Raw genomic sequence first — 6000 nt, forward strand, 5'->3', positions numbered from 1 at the left:
GGAAAAAGACCCTAAAGACGAATTTCTGTACATCTGCTGAACATAACTCTTGGAAAACATACTTCACATTGGATTTTGGATGCCCGTTTCCACCTTCAGCATTGTTTCTCACAGAAAAGCATTCTGAAAAATTAACTTGCGTCTTACGATTACAAAAATGTTCACATTTTTGTGGACTGGCTTTCTCCACCTTTTTATGCATTAAATGTAATCTAAAAAAAGAGAGTCCCAGAAGTTTCAATGCTGACACCCTACTGAAGTTTCAGAAGATAACAGGTTCCCTCTGTTGTATTTCCTGACTGGTCCTCAAAGCCAGAACTGTCTTCCCAGCCTCATGAATATAAATTACTTACGTAGTTTAAAAAGGAAATTCCAAGATTAATCTCTATCAGGACTGCCTTTAGGTAGGCTCACCCCCCCCCCCGGCCCTTTCTTAAGGCTAAAGGGTCACAATAGACTTTTCAACAGGCCCAGCAGGACGGCTCTCACTACTCCTGCCTGTATGATCTTCTCAGGGACCATCTATTCTGTTTGCGATAGCAGAACTCTATAGGATAAAAGTTATACCAGCAAGCTTTTTGTAGGGGAAGTGTCATTGTCACAGGTTTTAGTACGATTAAATTATCGAAAGGATCTGTGCCTTGTTTTTTTTTTCTTTTTGGCAATCAGTGTGAATTATTTAGGTTAAAAGTAAGGCAACTGTTTTATCGTACAGAGACAGAGCGGTTTGGAAGTTCCTTCTACTACCACAACACGGGGGAAAAAAGGCTTCCTACAAGCAGGGACAGTAACCTAATAAAAGGGGAGAAGTCATCCTCTGGTGGAGAAGATAAGATCGCTGCTCCCAACGTATATGCAAGGTAGATTTCTAGTATATATCTTATTGACTTCAGTTAAATATTGACAGTGTGAAAGTAAGGCGGTGAGCTTGTGACGCGGAATACAATCATTATTACATGTCCTATGTGTTGGTGGAAATACTGGAAAAATATGTGTGGCCCCCCCTATTGGTCCTAACAGCTTGAATTTCGGGGTGTTATGCTCTTACACAAGCCTTTTCTACATATCAAATTGCAATTTGTATAATCACAAAGCTTCTTAAATTCTGATTTCTAACCTCTAACGTTGAATTGCCTCCATGATTAAACATAACTTTGCTCTCCCCATTTGCTGATCTTTGTCATAAGGAAGGACATTTTAATAAACCATGCCGATTTCTGTGTGGTTGGGCGGTGGGATAAGCATATTTTTTGGCAGTCAGGTAATTGTATAGTGTTACCCTTTTCGTTTTTAATTGCTATCAAAAATAAATCTCATCTTCGAGGATCCAGTATTCGAGGGTAGGTGTGGGAAGGTGTATGGCGTTACTGCATGTTCCCCAGCAGGTGGCAGTGTTGCCCCACCTTGGTGGACAAGGAAAGCCAGGAATGCTCCTAAGGAGTAGTTCTGCAGAATCGGCATTTAGGCAGCATTCTTATTCAGTCTTTCAGTTGCTGGCCATGGGGCTCAACACAAGGACTGGATGGTTCACATGGATCGTGTTTGCAATTAAGATGATCGCGCGTGGAATTAAATCCACGCTGCACCCCTGGTGTATTCCCAGAAGCTATGGGAATCACCGATGAACAGACTGGGTCTATCAGGACCGGGGTCCTTGATGAGTGCAATGAACATCTTGTTAACATTTTAATTAGCAAGACCCTGATCAAGGCCTTATTTCTGACTATTTGGCACTTGGTGACCAGGAGTAACAGAGTATTAACTGCCCTCTCTCATCTACATGGGCCAGTAGTACACTAGACAACACAAGGATATAAATCTCTGATATAAATCATGTACACACGCACCCCCCCCCCTCTCTCTTTGACAAGATTTTAAGATCAGCGAAGATCTCCACGCTGGCGCTGCTCCAGCCTCATCACACATCATCTGCATGTTCTCTGAAGCGAAGGGTCTCGCTGGAGCTCGTCTTGCATCTTCTTTTGGGTGTTTTTTTTTGTTTTGTTTCAGGCCTTTTATGATTCAGTTTGATATCTGGCCAATTCTTTTAAACTAGATTTGGTATTCATCATGATCTTAAGAACACAGATATTGTAAGTCTTTCTTGGCATGTAGCGATGATGTCTGATATAAGCAGGAAAATCCACAAAGTAAGAACTAATGCTAGAATACTTGTGGGTTCGTGAGTTTATACCTAGATACTCTTTGGGCCCTACTCCCAATCGTCGTTTATTCCTATATATACAATCGTTGTATATTCCTGCCTAAGCCTACAGCAGCAGCCCCTACGCCGCATACCCGAGGGCAGATTGTCCTGTTGGGCCATCAGGCTCCCCAGCAAAACACTTCTTTTTGGACGAGATCAGAGATGTTCCTTGTAACCGTCCAATATACACCACGGAGCACATGGGCTGTGAGCCAGCTTATGATGTCATATTGCCGCACTTGACTTAGTAGATGGGTGCCACAGTAAGGGGGCAGCTGGGGCGCTGGCTTGGGACGGGACTTGGGCAGCACCCGGACAAGCTATCTCTGGCTACAACGTAAGACCACATCTGTGTGCTTTGGGCATAGGGCATTTTATCATATGTTCCCTCACATGTTCGTTTCTGCATGATCGTTCTTTTAGGGATCTAGAACGTGCCTTTTCGGAGACTCTGTTTATGGTGGCTCTCGACCCACGAGACACATGATAGTAACGAGGGAGCCCTGAATTTCCTCTGAGCCCCTCCGCGGTGTCCTTGGCCCATAGGCAGGAGTATCTGCTACGGTCACAGACTCATAGTATCCTTTACTTTTCCCTTTCTAAACATGCGCAAATCTGTCACCATAACAAATGATTAGATATTTCCCCAGAAAAAGGATAACCTGGAAGAAATATTCGTTTCTGAAAATGACAAAGTGGGGCATGTGAGGGTAAAGGTAAGCATATTGTCTGCATATTAACGCCGCTCTCCGAGTGTACACCATCCATCTCCATCTAATCCATTAGGCTGTAAGCTACCATCTAACGCAGAGGTGGCCGACACGGAGCTCTCCATATGTTGCTAAACGCCATATTATTCTTCTTCGTTAAACCAGCTAATTATTATTAAAGGTTTAGTCAAGCAACACCTGCTATGGTTTGTGATGCCCCCCCCCGGGCTATCCTCAAAGGTAAAAATGGTCCACCAATCAATCCACGTCTCCACTCAACATTACCTACAAGTCCACAAATCACAACACATTCAATGGAATCAAACCGCCCGATATTTTAAAATGGACAAAAAGGACCATTTTTTGGCTTACGGGTTAGGACAAGATTTTATGTGGCTAGGCAAACATTATGACATTGGGGAGGAATAAGGATCAGTAGGATTTGGGACATGAAGGGGGACTGTCCATCCTAAACAGGGACACTTGGGAGGAATGCTCAAAGCAGGTGAAGGTAGATGAATCAGGCTTTAGGGAATATAATTGGCTACAAACTGCACACAGGTGAGCTTAACTTGGCATAAACTTTGCCCTTGTAAGGGCTATTTGGACAGGTTACAAGGAGGGTAATTTAGGATAAGCTCTGGGGCACAGAAAAAGGTAATTGGGGTATTTGGGCACGTTTCATTTATAATAGTTAATAACGGAAACCATCCTTCTATGCACCACATCTATAAATCACTGGTAGGCCACCCCTCGGAACCTCTGGGGTGGTCTGTCCCATTGCTATCACTCCCATTGGTTGTTTCTTAGCACATGGTTTTTCAGAAGGCTCCTCTGGGAGTTGTAGTCCAGCTTGCTTGACATCTATTGTATCCAGCAGACAGGACTACAAGTCCCAGAAGCCTTTGGATGAAAAGCCATGCGATTGTTTTATGAAGGACAAGCCTGTGCCCCATGCTGCAAGGTATGTTTCTAATGTGAGTTATAAACATGCAGCAAACTGGAGGTGGAAAGGCTGGCTGAGAGTATTGGTAGTTAGAGTCCTGTCAAGCATGCCAATATATTACTTGCTCATACGATGCATGTATCAGTGCTGGGAATCATATAGCTTAGAGTATGCTGGGGAAAATGCTATCCATATCCATCTAGTAATATATGTTTTGTATCTTGAGGCATTTGTTACTGTATCGGAAGTGTTTGTTTTGTGTTGTTACAATGTGTTACAGTGACTTTGTACACATTAGGATTGTAGGTTGCCCTGTTAAATGCAGGCACCCTGCGCTACCCCCGGGACTCGCTTTGCTGATTGCTTTACGGCAGCTGCGGGCTGACTTTTATTTTAAGTGGTTTTTACCGCTAAATGGTCTTCCAGGGTATTAAGACAAAGAGATTTAATCTCCTCTTAAAGGGAGAAATTTAAAGTGAAAATGTGTATGGCTGGATCGCGTTAAAGGAAAGATAAGCATTTAAAGAAAAAAATGTATGATTAGAAATGCGATCTGGAATCCTTAAATCCCGACCCTTTGCTCCCGTTGTATGTTGTTTCCGAGGCTTCCATGTCGAGCAGGCTCATCGTAGCATCGTTATTAAAGACAAAGTTTATTCACTAAAGGGAGAGTTTCTCCAGGTATGCTTTACGCAGGGCTGACCGAGCTCTTTCTTAAATGGAGGTACCATAGTGTTGGCCCTTCATAATGTATAGTGAAGTTAAGGAGTTAAAACCACAACTCTCTATTTAGTGAATAAAACCTGTTAGTAAGGGGTAAATGGCCTAAGTGTGTATATATATATGTGTGTGTGTATATGTGTATATATATATATGTATATATATATTACACATGTTTGTGCCGTGAACTGGTGCACATGCATAGCTGACAATTGTCCCAAATTTGCCAGGATAGTCCAAAATCGAAAATGAGTCAGCCGCAGGGTATCTCATTTCAAATTGTTCCACTGATCCGTTAAAAACGAAAGAGAAAAAAAAAAAAAAAAGCATGCTTGCCTTTTAAATATGATTTAGCCCTGGATGTTGTGTTTTTTTTGTTTTTTTTTTAATGTGCGGATGAGTTTTAGTCACGAGAAAATTGCATTTATCCAAAACAATCGTATTTTAAGGAAAATTAGCTCTGCTTTCAAACAGAAAAATATTCAGGGCTGTTATTCGAGTTCATGTGATACCAATGAGAAAAAAGCAAAGTGCTGCTACTTCTCCTTTGAAGAGGCAAATTGGCAGCTTTTGTTTTTTCGAGAGACGCGCAGCGATTATTTGGAAGGTTTCCCGATCGGTACTCTAATAGATTGTAAGCCTGCGAGCCGAGCCCTCTATACCTAATGTATTGGTTCGTCTTAGTCCGTCAGCTCCGGTTTTGACTGTAAGAAGCGCTGCGTAAATTGTTGGCGCTATATATATATATATATAATATATATATTATCCAGACATATTACACCCAGTATGCAGCTGCTGTGAACCTTCATGCAGACGAAGGATGATGGGAGTTGTATTCCACAGCAATAGAGTTGTCCTTGGTGACGGCACACACCTGTAAGAAGATCACATTGCGCTACCACCGTCCCCGGTTCATTCTTGTCATATATAAAATTGTGCGTCCTTTGGGATTATAGAGGAGCGGACACAAACTCTACAGTATAATGTACAAAGAGTGGAAACTATCCCGGTGGGGTAATAAAGATCCAGATCCCGCGATTAATGACACTATAATGACAACTACTACAGAAGAAAGGGGGCCGGGAGAGCCATTATTTCCCATGACTTAGCGGTAGGCGAAGAAAGTAACAAAGCAGCGGGGACAGCCGGTGACTCGCTGAGATATATACGGAGATGAATTCGCTTCACGAGGAGAGGACCGGAGATGGTAATTTATGGATCGCCGGTAGAACCATGTATTTCTCATGCCCATTATTTATTATTATTATAATAAACAATACATATATGTATTGTTATTACAATAATATTAATATTCTATATTTATTATTAATACTATTTAATAATAATTATAATAGTATTAATAAAAAATAATTATTTTATTAATAGTAATAATATTTTATATCATAGTTAGGAACCAG

This window comes from Sceloporus occidentalis, unplaced genomic scaffold (genome assembly GCF_023333645.1).
Source record: "Sceloporus occidentalis isolate IW3139 unplaced genomic scaffold, rSceOcc1.0.p SCAF_293, whole genome shotgun sequence".
In the NCBI taxonomy this organism is placed as follows: domain Eukaryota; kingdom Metazoa; phylum Chordata; class Lepidosauria; order Squamata; family Phrynosomatidae; genus Sceloporus; species Sceloporus occidentalis.